This window comes from Acinonyx jubatus, chromosome C2 (genome assembly GCF_027475565.1).
Source record: "Acinonyx jubatus isolate Ajub_Pintada_27869175 chromosome C2, VMU_Ajub_asm_v1.0, whole genome shotgun sequence".
In the NCBI taxonomy this organism is placed as follows: Eukaryota; Metazoa; Chordata; class Mammalia; order Carnivora; family Felidae; genus Acinonyx; species Acinonyx jubatus.
Window position 1 is genome coordinate 74,145,530 of NC_069384.1, and position 18,364 is coordinate 74,163,893.

The window sequence follows — 18,364 nt, forward strand, 5'->3', positions numbered from 1 at the left end:
GCCCCAGGACAACTTTCAACCAATGGGCTATGGGAGACGGTGAGCGGGTGCTTTTCCCCAGCCATCCTTGGGTGGGTGATTCTGCATGTTCTCTGTACTCCTAAGAATATCCCAGTGGGATCCAGCCTCAGTTGCCCAAGGTGGTGGCCAAGTCAACCACACATCATTGTATTAGCTTTTCCTCCTCCCCCAGTTTAATCTGCTCAGCTCCTCACTTCTCTTTTCTGCGTTCATCCCCTCTCCCCCAAATAAATTATTTGGGGACACAAAATTCCCATTCCTGCCTCTGTTTTAAGAGGCTAAGGCAACTGTAAACCGTTCTTTGGATGTACCTTTTTGGTTTTGTCATTGTTTTCATTGTTTTCCATGAATGTTTTATATAGAAAAGATATTAACTTTTTGGGACAATGTCAACAGAGTTGATAAGGGAAAATATTATATCCCTCAAACTCTATGCCACACCAAGCCATACTTGAGATCAAGAGAATATATTCTTGTATTTGTCTTCATACTTTAGAAATGCAATGTTTAGCAGGATCCATTTCATATTATTGTCTGCAACACAGTTTTTAATTTGGAAATCATATTTATACTTCCATACCTATATCAGGTGGTTCCCTTTTTACTCCTGTCTGTTTTAGATTTAGAAGTAGAGCACCCCTCTGAGTTGTGTTTAGAACATGAACAAAATAGTTTCTACATGTGTCTGTTTCTCGCGGTTTGTGTGTTTTAGGGGGAGAGCCATCTTAACTCTCCTGTGAGCTCCATTTCCTTTGAAACACAGCTTTAATTTTGCTCTGCTTCAGTGTTTTCACTTATTGTTCCTCGTGAATGAAGGTCTATGCTTTCCAGAATTAGCTTATAACCCAAGAAGAGTAGAGATGCACCTGTCAAAACTGCTGGGTTCTTGCCCAAACCTTTAGAGGCCTGCAGGCTCAAATAATTTGGAGATTCCTGGAGACATCATCTGATGTGCCCTTCAGTCAGTCTTGAGGTGGGAAGTTCTAAGCCACTTTACATTGAATTCAAACATAGCAGGCCAAGAAGAAGGAGGTAAGATGGGGAACAGTTTATACATAGGGAGAACAGAGGGGAGGTAGGAAAGGGAAGCTTTGCAGAAACTCCCGAGCTAACCAGTACCCAGCCATACAGACACTGAATATAACTCCTGTGTCAAAAGCAAGGATTTAATTACTGGAGATAGGACTGGACAGAGGCAATACTGCAGCTAGATTAATTACCCCTACTTATAAAAGTCAAGGGAAGAATAACATTATTTTACCCTCTCAGATTATCTTTGTTTAAAACTTAGTCTAGTCAATTTCATTTGAAAATAATTAGCAAACATCTGGTGTTCTGTGGCTATTTCCCTCCCCATGATATAGATTCTTCTCACTTGGGTGAGCATTAATGGCATTTCCCTGCAGTGACTCCGCTCCTTTTCTGAGGAAGATTTCTGTAAGTGGAAACCACAGCTGAATTGGGTGCTGTTTCTTGTACAGTAGGGTGATCTATCGTGTTCATCTGGAGCTACAGTCATAAAGTTGTGGGTTCATTACACCATTTTAACTGCCGCTGATCATGATAACTGCAAGTGTGACTCTGCAAATGCATTCAACCATTTTAAGGACGTAACAAGAAGGTAATCAATCCTCTATTCATTTTGTCATTTCTTTTTTATAACTTTAACTCTCCTCTTTGATAAACACCTAGATATTGGCGTTTTGGGGCTGAAGCAGGATATACTAAATCAGAGATCCCAAAACTATATGACACAGACCATGTTTATTATGCACAAAGCCACATAGAAAGTCCAGCTGGACAACTGACCTGAAGAATCTAAGTGAAGAGGCAGAGAGGTAACGAGGGTCACCAGAGCAAGACAATTAGGACACATGGTGGGGACTGCATCCGCATCTTGAGAGGTTTCCTGAGGCCTGGACTGCAGTCTCAGATCTTAGTCCCAGGACCTTAAACATGAGAAGGGACAGGAATATCAAGAGCTCCAATCCCAAGCAGACATTCCCCTTCCTTCATGGTTCCTTCCTTGGGAAAAACGACACAGTATATATGAGCTAAGAAGAAAAGAGCAGGATTAATAGATGTTACCATTACCTGATAGGAGTTAATAACTGTAATTGAGCAAAGAGTTTGGCTTAAATCATTGGTAGCTAAAACAAAAAGACAATATAACCATTGTTGTTTGGGGTGGGGGACACAAAAGATCTCTAAGCTTGTCTGTGGTGACTTTCCCCTTGTGATTATATTTGTTTGTGGGAATCTTATGTGGCACATTTAGCAATGCAGTGGAAAATATCGTTCTTTGTGAATCTGAAATGCTTTCTTCAGATCCTGAAATCTCTCAGGCCACTGTCTCACTGAACGTCACCTGCTGGCAGTGAGGAATCTTGAGTAGTCCAGGTTGAGATTTTACATTTGTTTCTGCAAAGGGTGATTATAGGCCCGGACTAATGTTTTAATCTAAGTTTTTAGTTGAAAGTGTCCAGACTACAGAGGTGGCATACATTTGAACCAGGTAAGGTCCACATCACTGGTTACTAATGCTTAGGGCAGACTTCTTTCCAGTCAGAAGCAGGCCTAAGATAGATGCTTCTAGTCACTGAGTTATGTTAATGATACTCTTTGACTACAGAAACAGTAGTGTCAGGCAGTGGTTGAAGCTGTGGAATGGAATCACGCAGGGAGCAGTTGTCACTAGAGAGTTCCCTGCATTCACGGTAGTAAGATCCCCCCCCCCCCCAACAACAGAAATGGGACATGTCAGCAAGCACAAAGCTCAAAGGAGCAGCCTGAGCTGAGACACGGGGGCAGCACCCAATAAAACCAGACCCCCCAAAACTTGACTTTGTTAGGCCTTTCAGTTCTTTGTCTCAACTCATCACTCACTCGTCTGACTCACCTGCTTCTGATGATATTGGCTTCTGACACGGAATGATTTCTCTTTTCTTTCTTGAATGATTTCTTATACCTGGTTTTGCCTCATGTCTCTGTTCTGATGTTTGTCTCTGCATCTCTTGCCCTGAGTTCTGGATTCTTTTCTTGATTGCAATTTGCATTTGCCGATTGAGGTAGGCACTTCAATCAGTCCAATGCAGTCCCAAAGACCCTTGCACATAGGTGGTGGCTATTAAGTCCATTATTCCTGCTAATCCACCTGCAGAATCACGCAACGAATCAACCCAAGCTGGGAAGGGTGGGGCTCCACTCTGGAGGGGTTCCTTGAGAGAAAGGCAGGTCTGTGGAGTGAAAACTTGATCTGGTAAGAAGGCTGGTCCTGTGGATGGGATTCAAGGAGAGAGATCACAGAGAAGGGAAAAAAAGTTAAATTTGGGGTACACAAGGATACCCCTGAATTCTTCCTGAACGTGGCAGATTCTTCTATAAAAGAGACAAAGCAGAGCAAGATCCCACTAATCCTGTCTGGGATCCTACATCCTGGCGTAAAGGAACCTGACAATTCTAAGTTTCATCAATGGTAAGTTGAACCATAGGATCCAGCAATTCCACTGGGTATACGCTCCCCCAAAAATGAAAAGCAGGGACTCAAATAGGTGTTTCTAGACCCATGTTCATAGCATAGCAGTATTATTCACAAAAGGTGGAAGCAACCTAGTATCCATCAACAAATGAATGGATAAACAAAAGGTGCCGAATACATACAATGGAACATTATTCAGTCTTAAATAGGAAGGAAATTTCGACGTGTTCTACAAGATGGATGAACTTTGAACATATTATTTTAAGTGAGCTAAACCAGTTATGAAAGGACACATGCCAAATGATTCCACTTACATAAGGTACCTAGAATAGTCACATTCAGAGGGACAGAAAGTAGAAGAGTTGTTGCCAGGGGCTGCGAGGAGGGGGAATAGAAAGTTATTGTTTAGGGGCGCCTGGGTGGCTCAGTCAGTTAAGCGTTCATCTTCAGCTCAGGTCATGATCTCATGGTTCGTGAGTTTGAGCCCCACATTGGGCTCTGTCCTGAAAGCTCAGAACCTGGAGACTGCTTCGGATTCTGTGCCTCCCTCCCTCTCTGCTCCTCTGCAGTTCATGCTCTGTCTCCACCTCTCTCTCTCTCTCTCAAAAATAAAAAATCAAAAAAAAAAAGAAAGTTATTGTTTAGGGTCACCTGGGTGGCTCAGTTGGTTAAGCGGCTATCGTCTTCTCAGGTCATGATCTCATGGTTCATGAGTTTGAGCCCGGCCTCCGGCCCTGTGGTGACCACACAGAGTCTTCTTGGGATTCTCTCTTTCTCTCTCTCTGCTCCTCCCCTACTTGCTCTTTCTCTCTTTCTCAAAGTAAATAAATAAACTTAAAACAAAAAAGAAAGTTATTGTTTAATGGGTACAGAGTTTCAGTGAGAGCAGATTAAAAATTCGTGGAGATACATGGTGGTGACGATTATGCAGCACTGTGACTGTACTGAAAGCCACTGACCCATACACTTGCAAATGGTTAAACTGATAAATTTTATATTATGCAAATTGTAGCACATTGAAAAAAAAGAGTGAAGAAAGAAAAAAAAGTGACTTGGGACTGGTGGGGTGTGGGAGGAGTGACTGCAGAGATGTTAATATCCACCCCATCCCCTAAAGGAAAAAAGATCATCCCTGAGAGTGTAGACAGAAGCTGTTGTTGAATCGAGTTGTGACGGGCAAAAGAAGACAGAGGTAAGTTAACAGGGTTCAGTTCCTTATAAATATTGGCTCAAACTACCAGCCATAGGTGCAAGGGCTCCACAAATAATCTAAAGTTATTGTATTGAGTAGAGCACCCTATCTGATCTGTTCAAATGCCTGCTAACATGCTTACCACACATACACAGACACACACACACACACAGACATTACATGCATACTGTTCCTACCTAATTGTGCAATCCTAATAGCCCCGGGAATTTGCACCTAGTACAGCCTTCGCTCATTTAGCCTTGTCCTTGAGGACAAGGACATGCCCTATTGAATGCCCTCAGGTATGATGTGTGAGTGGACAAGTCAATGGGAGAAGCAACACTAGAAGCAATCAAGAGTGGCCAGGGCCAATGCAAGCTCATTGCACTCGGCCTCAGTACCTCCTTAAGCCTGTGTTCGGTGGTCTCCAAATAGGCAAGGTGCAACATTAGACTTTGATCTCCAAATTTAGCTAATATCTGCTCTTTGCTTTGACTTCAGCCTCAGCCTTTGGAAGGCCAAATAACTGAATGCCTAACTGTAGTGTCATTCCTGGTGTCTCTGAAACAATGTGTGTGTGATCAGTGACCGTGAGATTGGGTAAGTTACCCTTGGGTCTAATCCATGAATCAACATCAGTTGCATAAACAGGGGCATGTCATTTAGATGGCTTGTGATTGTCAGAATATTCACTTTCACATATAAGTAAAGCATTTTAGATGTAAGTGCGATTAAAATTTCCTTGTGTGTTTTGGTTTCTGAGATTCTTTGTGATTCAGTTGAAGTATAAATATTTATTTATGAGTTCAGAGGATGCTGCTGCAATAATGAATGGTGACTGTGAACAACATGTTCATTTTACACATAAAATAAGGGTTTTTCAAATAGTTAAGTATTTAGTTCATGGGATTAACTTACTGAGATTGCTTCATCATCCTTGACTAAATTATTAAGTGCAGGAGCTGAAGAGGAAGGAAAGCTTCACTTCTGTCATCACTGTAAGAAAATAGATAAAGTTGGACACCTTGTCATGCCACCTAGAATTGTTGCCTAAACTGGCAGAGTTAGCCACCAACATCTTTGTTCCTCTACTCACTTCGGCTGAAAATAAACATCTGCTCACAGCCCAGATGTGCAGTTTAGGGACCACACATCTGTGCTGAGAAATTGCTTTTCCCACACTAGGTCCCACACCCTTAACGGTTGACTCCTGAAAGTTTGAACCATTACAAATTTTATAAGATTTGATTGTAACATATTATTCTATGATATCCATTCTGTGATGATTAGGTTGACAAGCATACGCTGGTTTTCCTGCAAATGAGGGTGTTCCCGGGCGGGGGATTTGTGTGCTAACATCAGGAAAGTCCAGGGCCCTCTGGAATGAGTTGGTCACCCTAATGATGGTGATGCAGCCTCAGCTTTGGATTATTATATTGCCTTTAACATTTAGCCTAAGGTCTGTATTTGATGTAGAGCCATATCTAGCCACATCTAGTGCAATGCTGACTACCTCTCCAGCACAGAAGAATACAGGAGCACAGAATGACAGGTCTGGAGGGAAAGTGTAAGGCTGTTTAGTGACCCATCAGACTTGAGGTAGTGTACCCAAACTCCTAGCACCTCATGGATGGACCCAAAATTCTGGGCCCCCAGAATGAGCCCTGGTATCCATGTACTTCTCATGTTCAATACTCTATCCTCTTTACAGTTGCTATTGTTGACTTCCCTACAGTACAAGGTATCTGCTTACGTTTTTACTTCTCAGACTGCCTGGTATTCCAGTTTTTATTTGCTAGGCCCTATTCCTGGTCTGAGTCCTTTACATAAATGTTTTTGTTAGTTGAAGACAAGTCAGTATATTGCTTTTGAGTTTGTAAACATTGCCTAGATTAATGAACCAGGACCATTACTCTGTTTTCTCAGTGTGCTGGGACATAGTGCAACTGATCAGTAGGTGTGTTCCTGTCATTGAACTGGTTTCCTCTTTTTTTTTTAATGTTTATATGTTTTTGAGAGAAAGAGAGAATGAATTGGGGAGGGGCAGAGAGAGAGTGAGGCAGAATCCCAAGCAGATTCCTCACTGTCCGTGCAGAGTCTGATGTGGGCTCAAACTCACAAACCGTGAGATCATAACATGAGCTGAAATCAAGAGAATGCTTAACGGACTGAGCTACCCAGGTGCCCCTGAAATGGCTTCTTATTTATATAAAAGGTTATTTGGTTGAAACTCAACCAATTTGTGGAGGAAAAAAAAAAAGGCTGGCCAAAAGTTCAATAAGACGATTAGTCTATATTTTGGGGATTTATTTTTATTTTTTTAAAATCTTTTTTAATGTTTTATTTATTTTTGAGACAGGGAGAGACAGAGCATGAACAGGGGAGGGTCAGAGAGAGGGAGACACAGAATCTGAAACAGGCTCCAGGCTCTGAGCTGTCAGCACAGAGCCTGATGCGGGGCTCGAACTCACGGACCGCAAGATCATGACCTGGGCCAAAGTCGGCCACTTAACCGACTGAGCCACCCAGGCACCCCTATATTTTGGGGATTTAAAAAGAATTTTCTTTCTAAAAAGGAAGAGGTGGAGGGGATTAGGGTAAATAGCCACGAATTATTATGATAATTTTCTTAGTGCTTGTATTAATCCAGTCAGTCCTCACAATGGCTTTGTCAGTTAGGTCCTGTATATTGTTAGACTCTAAGACTAACTATCACTGGCACTGGTTAGGAGACTTGAGACCACAGTCACAAAGCTAGGAATTGGTAGAGGCATAATTTGAACCCAGGTGCTCAAAGCTTCCCTACACTCTTGTATTTTTCATGATGGATACAACACGGTCTTTAATATTTCTATAGTACAATTCTATAGCTATATTGTGAAATATTTTTGAAATTGTAACTTTTGTTTAAACTTCATTATTTCATTACTTAGAAACTAATTTTACTCATCCAGTTCATTCCAAATAAAAGTTACCCATTATTATAGAATAATCTTGAAAAGTTTATGAAAAGTATGAGATCCAGCAACCAGCTACTTATGATTTGAATCAATGTTAGTGTTCTTTCAGTGGTAAAGAAACATACAACACATCCTATACAGAGGGGTGAGATGGGGTAGGAAAATGACAGAGGTGGTATGAGAAAGTGGAAACGAAGGCATCTTGAGGCTATTTGCTTAGAACATTTTTTCATCTAAAAAAAAAAGAGAGAAGAAAAAATTATAATCATATTTTAAAATGGCTCTTTACCCATATTATAACAATGACTAGAAACTTTCCATCTGAATTGAAGTCACAGCCTTATAAGTAGTCACTCTCAAAATCATCTGCCTGTTACTCTAGAACCAAAGACACAATAGCCTCTCAGGTCCCTAGAATTTTCTGATTCTGAATCAGTCCCTTTCACTGCTTGTCTGTATTTTCTTCTGCCCCAAACAGTGAAGAGATGCAAATATCCAAAAGGCTATTTTCCATGCTTGTTGGGGTAATAGCTAGCCCATAAGATGCTAACCTACACAATGCTATTATTGGTCATAAATAGATCAAGATGACTTACCACCGTGACAATTCATGGTAATATCTCTAACTATATTAGAACCTGCTTGAGATGTACAAAGCACTCTCATGGACTCAGTCAAGTCCCATAACAACTCTGAAAGTTAGGAGTTATTATCCCCAGCTCCTAAATAAAGAAAGAGAAATAGAAGTGCTAAGGATCTCTTCCAGAGTCACACAGTATTCTGATTGCAAATCTAGCATACTTGGCATTATACACAGACTAATAATAAGACATGAACAATTTGAAAAGGAAGAGATTCCTTTGTATGTGTGACATTAGAGGGCATCAAAAGAAATAACCAATACTGTAGCATAAATCTTCTTTCAAGAACGACAACATGAGATGGAAAGAATCCTGTCATTAATTCTTCCTGCTAACACTCTTTATCCCTCTTAAGGATATTAATAAAAACTTTAAGGCTTTGGAAATCTGTATCAATTTATTCTCTCTCTCATATATACACATGTATATATACACATATACATATATCTTATATAAATTACACATATATTCACGTATCATACATATATGTGTGTGTGTGTGTGTGTGTGTGTGTGTGTGTATGTAAAAGTTTAATTTTATTTTAAGGTAGGCAGAACACCTGCATGCAGAATTATATATAAGTGAATGATGCTCATGTTCAAATCTACTGATAATTAAGATGCCTTGTGCATGGAGTGTGGTTTACAACAATATTAATGCTAGTAGGATTGATTCAGTGAGAGCCACGCACTGCCCAAGAATTATCCCCATATTATTTACTAAAGAAAAAATTCCTTTTGCTAAAAAAGTAGAAAATAGCTCTATCCATTTTTCAATATGTCTAGAAAACTATTACCAGGGATGTCTCATTGTGTTGATTGCCCTCCTGTGCATAAAATGCATATTAAAATTAAAAATCAACAAAAGAAATAAATATTTGTTGTCATGCCTACATTTGGGAGGTAAAGGCCTACAGCTTGGTTGAGAAAGTAAGATGGATATACACATAGCGTGACTAATAGAAATGGGACTTCCCCACCCTAATTCAGTTTTCTCTTTGTATTCTGTTACCAGGCTGGAGCAGCTGACTGGTCAACAGTGCCTGAATTTGGTGCTCTGGTTGTACCAATTTTATACCCTTGGGTTAAAGAGATACTGAACTCCAACTGTAAGTCACCAGAAGCCAAATAAAACGTAATAAAAAACAGAATTCAGCTTGTTTTGTTATATTTTCCTTTATCTATGTTTCTTGGTTTTGTTTGCTTTTTATTTTAATTAGACTTACTCAAATTTCTTTAGTGTGTATATATTTTAACCAAATATTCAGGTACTGAGAAAAATATCAAGTGGTGCCAACATTAGCCATCACACAATCACTTTGTTTACTCTGACTGGGAACCTAAGAAATTCCAAAATACATTATGGCATGGAGAATGAGCCCATGACCTGTATGTGGGGGTGGGGGTTGGTTGGCTGCATTTACAACTGTAAACTTTCCAATATTTTATGTGATGGATACTAACTTACTAAATTGCAAAATCAAGGTTCTCATTTTTGTGTGTGTAGGGAAATATTGTAACTAAGGGAAATTTTTTTCCTTGATTACTCATAACTATGATAAGCCTATTGGAGAAACTAGGACATTTTTCAGCACATAAAAATTGATTGCAGTCACAAGCCCATGATATCTACATTTTTAACTTTGAAACTGATGCTCATAGTTCTTTGTCCTTTCACAAAAAGGCTGTATTTTTTTTTCTGGAGAAGAAAGACATTTATGAATCATGCCTCAGCCATATGCATTGGAAAAGAAATTATAAAGATGGCATGTCAAAAAAATAAGTGCAGCATAACATCATAATATCGAATTCTATATTCTCAGCCTTAGTGGCCTGCAGGCACACATAGGAGATGATTCATCTCAGAACTCCCCGAAAAACCTAGCATAATGCTTTGCACATAGTAGGTGCTTGCTAAATGTCTGATTATGCATTGAATGGATAAACTAAAGCTATTTATCCTGCCAATGTCCAAATTGCTCTCCAGACAGCTTGGGTAAGGATAATATCTGTTTGTCAGAGACATTTATTCACACAGTTGTGAATATTACCCTTGAAAATACAGGAAGTATTTTTATAGTGTTACCCTTGAAAATACAGGAAGTTAGAGTTTGTTTTTTTTTGTTTAGAACAATCTATAAAGACAGAATAATAATGACAAGTAGGTTGTATACCAGAACACATGAGTGGCCATGGGTCACAAAGAAAATGATACATATTGACTTAACTCAATAGACATTAGACATTAAATTAGTCCGGCTTCTCCAGAGAACTAGAAGCAAAAGAATGTATAGAGAGAAAGAAAAAGGAAGAGATTTATTACAAGGAACTGATTTACATGATTATGGAGGCTGAGAAGCCCTCAGATCTGCAGGCAGCAAGCTGGAGACCCAGAGAACTGACCCTAGAAAAGCTGATCTTTCCACTCCAAGTCCAAAGGCAAGAAATGATTAATGTCCCAGTTCAACAATCAGACAAGAGAAGTTCCCCCTTATTCTTGGGAGGATCAGCCTTCTTGTTCCATTTAGGCCTTCAACTGATTGGTTGAGGCCCACCCACAAAAAGGAGGGCAACCAGCTTGACTCAGCCTACCACTTCAAATGTTAATCTCAACCAGAAGCCCCCTCACTGACACACCCAGAATAATGTTTGACCAAACATGTCTGGGCACCAATCACAGACGTGAAGGATTCCATTACTCCCTTCATCCATCATTCTATTTCATTGATAGTTCTTCAGCTTGACAAGCTTATGTCTCACTTTTAACATAATCTTTGCCCATTTATTTTCTCAGCTTATATATAATATATATCATATATCATTAGTATAATATATAGTTATAAACACATATAGTTAATAATGTATAGTTAATTAATAGTATATATGTACCTCCTTCATACACACACACACACACACACACACACACACATATATAAAATCGGTTTCTTGAATACCTCCCCACACACTGATCTCACTCTCCAGAGAGAACAATTTTTTTAATTTTTTAGATATTTATTTTAGATCATATCTCCATTTTTCTAAATCATGAGATTAGGGTGCTATTTCTTGATATTTCTGTTTTAACATATGTTGATTTCCTGTAAGACAAGAATTTTATTCTTTGTTCTCCTCTCTTTCTCCCTCTCTCTCTCTCCCCTGATATGGTTAGTTATAGGACCTTGCTTTTGGTTCAAAAAATGTCTCAGTCTGTATTTCCCAGAAAACAGTACCTAAAGCAAAGTTGATAGGCTAATACTTTACTGGAGGTACAACCCTGAGATGCAAGAGTGGGGAGGCAGGGTTACAAACAAGGGAAGCAAACATAAGGGCTGGTGCATTACTGAGCAGCTAAGCCTTGCAAGAACACTAACCAATTGCTTGACCCTATACAAACCCTCCAGAATGGTAGATGAGAACCCCTTAACCTCAGAACTGTCTGTTCTAGAGAAGGAAGGGTAAAGAGTTTGTTAGCTCTTTCCCATCTCCTGTTTTTCATGGGTCATCGAGGCTTCCGCAGATGGGTCTTCACTACTCCATGCTGCCAGGTTGTATTACTCAGGCCTTCCTGGAGGGATGTGACAGAGGTATGTGATGCCCAGCTCTCCCCCTGGGGCGGGCTGAGATGAGGTGACAACCTGGTGGCCAGTGGCCAGTGCTCTCCACTGAGCAAGGAGCCAGGGTATGGGGGTGGGAGGAGATGAGGAACAAATCTAGAGCCGTATAAACTGGGTCACATACAATCAATATTCAGTGTTTTATTTTTGAGACTAAGTAAATATTATCCATGGTGGAGTCTGATATTATTCTAGATTACATTCTCTTATATAATTTAAAATTTTTCCTTCTTTTGAAAATTTACTTTTTATTTACTTATTATTAACTTATCCCCAAACTCTGACAGAATTGTTAATATCTGTTTTATATATCAGGTATTCTATTACATATTTTTTCCCTTTAGATACATTATTTTGGAGCCCTTTGACCTCTCTCTCTAATCTCCGCATGTTGCCTGCTAGACCTGCTCACACCTGGTATGCAAAATGTCCCTTCACTATCATTTTGAAATTGTCTTTTGATTCTCTTATATATGGGTCCCTGTTTCCTGAGTCCAATGTCTTCCACTTTCATGGTTTATGTTCCAATTTTGTTGGAACAAATCTGCCAGTAGTGTTGTGAAAAAGGTAATATTTTTGAGGTCTTTCATGTCTGATGATATTGATGGGGTTCAGGGAAGGCCTCCCCAAACTGTGCCACTTTGGCATATTATTTGGAATTAAGGTTACATGAGAGATAGCTGATACAAGAAGGATGCGCTGACTGTCCCTTCTCTCCCTGAAAGCAAGTAATAAATTCCCTATGTGAAGGGTTACCCTCTCCACACCTGGAGGACAAAAGGCATCCTCATCACCAGAGATAGGGAATTCAAGGCCAAGATGGCTATAGGAACAAGCCTTGTGACTTCATTAAGTTGCTACCCCAAGCCCAAGCTACTTTATCTTGTCAATTCTTAATAAATGCCTTGTTTCTTTGTCTAAAAGATAGAGAAGCTGCCTGCTTTGGTCACTTCTTTGCACCTCGTATTTTTACGAGCTCTTATACATACAAAGTCGAATTGGTTTTTTACCCCTGTTGATCCTGTCTTATGTCAATTTAATGGGTAGACTAGCCAAAGAAGCCAGAAAGGAAGAAAGGAAGAATTTTCCTGTGCTACAATTGTCTTTATTCTTCTCCCCACATTTGACAGGTGGGTTAGCTCACATTTCAGTTTCCTTCAGAATTTTGAAGGCACTACTCCATTTTCTTTTCTCCCCAGTTTGTTGTTGAGATAATTACTGTCATTTGATCCCTGCTACTTTGATGAGATCCTTCCCAACCAGATATACATATTAAGTGTGCTGGGAGCCCACCGGGATCCCTTTAGTCTGCAAACTGTGTCTTGCCTTCTGGGACATTTCATTGTATCTTCGCTTTATTTTCCTCCTCCTTCTATTTATTTATTGTCTGTCTTATGCTTTCTTTTTCTGCAACTTATATCACATGGACATTGGTGCCACTGATCTGATTGTCTACATTCCTGATTTTTTCTATCACATTTTCCCATTTCTTTCTTTTTGTTTTTCTCTCTGACAGTCTCTGGCTTTATCTCCCACTTCTCTACTGAATTTTTTATTTCTGCTATCAATTTTTAATTTTCAAAAGTCCTTTTTACCAGAACTTTTATGCTCTGTATATTCTTTTCTTTAGAGCTTCCTTTTCTTTTTCTGGATGCAATGTCTCCTTCTCCATCTCTTTTACCTCTCATTTCAACCTCTAAATATTTTAACTATTAAAAACATGTAGCTATTTGTCTAAATGTTTTTGTTTTGTTTATTTGCTTTGTCTAAATGTTTCACCTAACTATTTAGTTCTCGGGGCGCCCGAGTGGCTCAGTTGGTTAAGCATCCGATTTTCGCCTCAGGTCATGATCTCACAGTTTTGTGACTTCAAGCCCTGAATCGGGCTCTGTGCTGACAGTTCAGAGCCTGGATCCTGCTTTAGATTCTGTGTCTCCCTCTCTCTGACCCTCTCTGCTCTCACTCTGTCTCTATCTCTCCCAAAAATAAATAAAACATTAAAAAAATTTTTTTTAACTATTTAAAACAGCCCCCCCCCCCACCATATCTCTTCTCTTCTCTAACCTCCCTCTCCTTATGTAGTCTTATTTACTTCCTGGTTTTAATAACATGTACATGCAGGTGACTCGATCCTTTCATGATACGCTATATAAAACAACTCTTCTTGCCCACCACCTGTGCCCCATTGCTCTCCACTACTTTCCCTTCCTGTATTTTCACATGAAAAAATTTATTTGTACACATACACACGTGTATGTTAATTTTAACTCCTTGGGAGAAACAGAATTCTTTCTACACCAAAGTGTAGACAGTTAGGCAGAGGAATCAGCATCTCTATCCGGAGTTTAATCAGAAGCTCAATTCTAAACAGATTCCATGGGGTTGAACAAAAAGTAGCATACTCTGAATGATACTTTTGGGGATTGTTTAAGAGCACAGTGTCTGCTATCCTAAGCAATTTCTTTCTGGAATTTCTATTGGATTTGTTTATATTTGTACTATTTATTGCAAGACAGCTGCAATTCAAAACAAAGGGATAGCTGTGTAGTAGATATTTAAGTAGTTGGTATCTTGTCAGTTGTATCTGCTTGCTTGCTCTTTTTATTTTTTATTTATTTATTTTTAGCAAGTGTGGACTTTTCTGACTGCTTGAGCTAAAAGAGAAATGACCCCAAAACAAAAATAAAGTTAATTGGGTGGGAGTTTGACTTACCTAGCTTTAAGAGTATGCTGATTACCGACTCGGAAGATGGCGGCGTAGGAGGACGCTGGGCTCACCGCGCGTCCTGCTGATCACTTAGATTCCACCTACACCTGCCTAAATAACCCAGAAAACCGCCAGAGGATTAGCAGAACGGAGTCTCCGGAGCCAAGCGCAGACGAGAGGCCCACGGAAGAGCGTAGGAAGGGCGGCGAGGAGGTGCGCGCTCCACGGACTGGCGGGAGGGAGGCGGGGCGGAGGGGCGGCTCACCCGCCAAGCAGAGCCCCCGAGTCTGGCTGGCAAAAACGGAGGGGCTGGACGGACGGACGGAGTATGTTCCGACAGCAAGCGCGACTTAGCGTCTGGGAGGTCATAAGTTAACAGCTCTGCTCAGAGAGCGGGAAGACTGGAGGACAAAGGGAGGGAGAGCTGCTGAGCCCCGGACGACAGAGCTCAGTTTGGTGGGGAACAAAGGCGCTCACCAGCGCCATCTCCCCCGCCCATCCCCCAGCCAAAATCCCAAAGGGAACCAGTTCCTGCCAGCGCAAACACCCAACTCTGTGCTTCTGCGGAGCCAAACCTCCGGCAGCGGATCTGACTCCCTCCCACTGCCACAGGGCCCCTCCTGAAGTGGATCACCTAAGGAGAAGCAAGCTAAGCCTGCCCCTCCTGCCCCCGTGCACCTTGCCTACCCACCCCAGCTAATACGCCAGATCCCCAGCACCACAAGCCTGGCAGTGTGCAAGTAGCCCAGACGGGCCACGCCACCCCACAGTGAATCCCGCCCCTAGGAGAGGGGAAGAGAAGGCACACACCAGTCTGACTGTGGCCCCAGCGGTGGGCTGGTGGGCTGGGGGCAGACATCAGGACTGACTGCGGCCCCACCCACCAACTCCAGTTATACACCACAGCACAGGGGAAGTGCCCTGCAGGGCCTCACCACTCCAGGGACTATCCAAAATGACCAAACGGAAGAATTCCCCTCAGAAGAATCTCCAGGAAATAACAACAGCTAATGAACTGATCAAAAAGGATTTAAATAATATAACAGAAAGTGAATTTAGAATAATAGTCATAAAATTAATCGCTGGGCTTGAAAACAGTATAGAGGACAGCAGAGAATCTCTTGCTACAGAGATCAAGGGACTAAGGAACAGTCACGAGGAGCTGAAAAGCGCTTTAAACGAAATGCAAAACAAAATGGAAACGACGACAGCTCGGATTGAAGAGGCAGAGGAGAGAATAGGTGAACTAGAAGATAATGTTATGGAAAAAGAGGAAGCTGAGAGAAAGAGATAAAAAAATCCAGGAGTATGAGGGGAAAATTAGAGAACTAAGTGATACACTGAAAAGAAATAATATACGCTTAATTGGTATCCCAGAGGAGGAAGAGAGAGGGAAAGGTGCTGAAGGGGTACTTGAAGAAATTATAGCTGAGAACTTCCCTGAACTGGGGAAGGAAAAAGGCATTGAAATCCAAGAGGCACAGAGAACTCCCTTCAGACATAACTTGAATCGATCTTCTGCACGACATATCATAGTGAAACTGGCAAAATACAAGGATAAAGAGAAAATTATGAAAGCAGCAAGGGATAAACGTGCCCTCACATATAAAGGGAGACCTATAAGACTCGTGGCTGATCTGTCTTTTGAAACTTGGCAGGCCAGAAAGAATTGGCACGATATTTTCAGTGTGCTAAACAGGAAAAATATGCAGCCGAGAATCCTTTATCCAGCAAGTCTGTCATTTAGAATAGAAGGAGAGATAAAGGTCTTCCCAAACAAACAAAAACTGAAGGAATGTGTCACCACTAAACCAGCCCTACAAGAGATCCTAAGGGGGATCCTGTGAGACAAAGTACAAGAGACATCACTACAAGCATAAAACATACAGACATCACAATGACTCTAAACCCATATCTTTCTATAATAACACTGAATGTAAATGGATTAAATGCACCAACCAAAAGACATAGGGTATCAGAATGGATAAAAAAACAAGACCCATCTATTTGCTGTCCACAAGAGACTCATTTTAGACCTGAGGACACCTTTAGATTGAGAGTGAGGGGATGGAGAACTATTTATCATGCTACTGGAAGCCAAAAGAAACCTGGAGTAGCCATACTTATATCCAACAAACTAGACTTTAAATTAAAGGCTGTAACAAGAGATGAAGAAGGGCATTATGTAATAATTACAGGGTCTATCCATCAGGAAGAGCTAACAATTATAAATGTCTATGCACCGAATACCAGAGCCCCCAAATATATAAAACAATTACTCATAAACATAAGCAACCTTATTGATAAGACTGTGGTAATTGCAGGGGACTTTAACACCCCACTTACAGAAATGGATAGATCATCTAGACACACGGTCAATAAAGAAACAAGGGCCCTGAATGATACATTGGATCAGATGGACTTGACAGATATATTTAGAACTCTGTATCCCAAAGCAACAGAATATACTTTCTTCTCGAGTGCACATGGAACATTCTCCAAGATAGATCACATACTGGGTCACAAAACAGCCCTCGTAAGTTTACAAGAATTGAAATTATACCATGCATACTTTCAGACCACAGTGCTATGAAGCTTGAAATCAACCACAGGAAAAAGTCTGGAAAACCTCCAAAAGCATGGAGGTTAAAGAACACCCTACTAACGAATGAGTGGGTCAACCAGGCAATTAGAGAAGAAATTAAAAAATATATGGAAACAAACGAAAATGAAAATACAACAATCCAAATGCTTTGGGATGCAGCGAAGGCAGTCCTGAGAGGAAAATACATTGCAATCCAGGCCTATCTCAAGAAACAAGAAAAATCCCAAATACAAAATCTAACAGCACACCTAAAGGAAATAGAAGCAGAACAGCAAAGGCAGCCTAAACCCACCAGAAGAAGAGAAATAATAAAGATCAGAGCAGAAATAAACAATATAGAATCTAAAAAAACTGCAGAGCAGATCAACGAAACCAAGAGTTGGTTTTTTGAAAAAATAAACAAAATTGACAAACCTCTAGCCAGGCTTCTCAAAAAGAAAAGGGAGATGACCCAAATAGATAAAATCATGAATGAAAATGGAATTATTACAACCAATCCCTCAGAGATACAAGCAATTATCAGGGAATACTATGAAAAATTATATGCCAACAAATTGGACAACCTGGAAGAAATGGACAAATTCCTAAACACCCACACTCTTCCAAAACTCAATCAGGAGGAAATAGAAAGCTTGAACAGACCCATAACCAGCAAAGAAATTGAATCGGTTATCAAAAATCTCCCAACAAATAAGAGTCCAGGACCAGATGGCTTCCCAGGGGAGTTCTACCAGATGTTTAAAGCAGAGATAATACCTATCCTTCTCAAGCTATTCCAAGAAATAGAAAGGGAAGGAAAACTTCCAGACTCATTCTATGAAGCCAGAATTACTTTGATTCCTAAACCAGACAGAGACCCAGTAAAAAAAGAGAACTACAGGCCAATATCCCTGATGAATATGGATGCAAAAATTCTCAATAAGATACTAGCAAATTGAATTCAACGGCATATAAAAAGAATTATTCAACATGATCAAGTGGGATTCATTCCTGGGATGCAGGGCTGGTTCAACATTCGCAAATCAATCAACGTGATACATCACATTAACAAAAAAAAGAGAAGAACCATATGATCCTGTCAATCGATGCAGAAAAGGCCTTTGACAAAATCCAGCACCCTTTCTTAATAAAAGCCCTTGAGAAAGTC

The 18,364-nt window shown here is 40.4% G+C and overlaps 1 long non-coding RNA gene across 2 annotated transcripts in view; it reads right to left on the reverse strand.

The window, feature by feature from the left end:
• Positions 1-768: 768 nt before the first annotated feature.
• The window catches only part of LOC113599758 (uncharacterized), an 80,001-nt gene continuing 62,405 nt past the window's right edge, over positions 769-18,364 (reverse strand). The window contains exons 3-4 of one of the 2 annotated variants that reach the window (XR_003420653.2): positions 2,921-3,295; positions 769-1,970 (exon numbers count right to left, since the gene is read on the reverse strand). This is a non-coding gene — a long non-coding RNA (uncharacterized LOC113599758). Of the gene's footprint in view, positions 2,076-2,920; positions 3,296-18,364 lie in introns of both variants that reach the window. The other variant, XR_008297743.1, reaches the window with a different exon arrangement.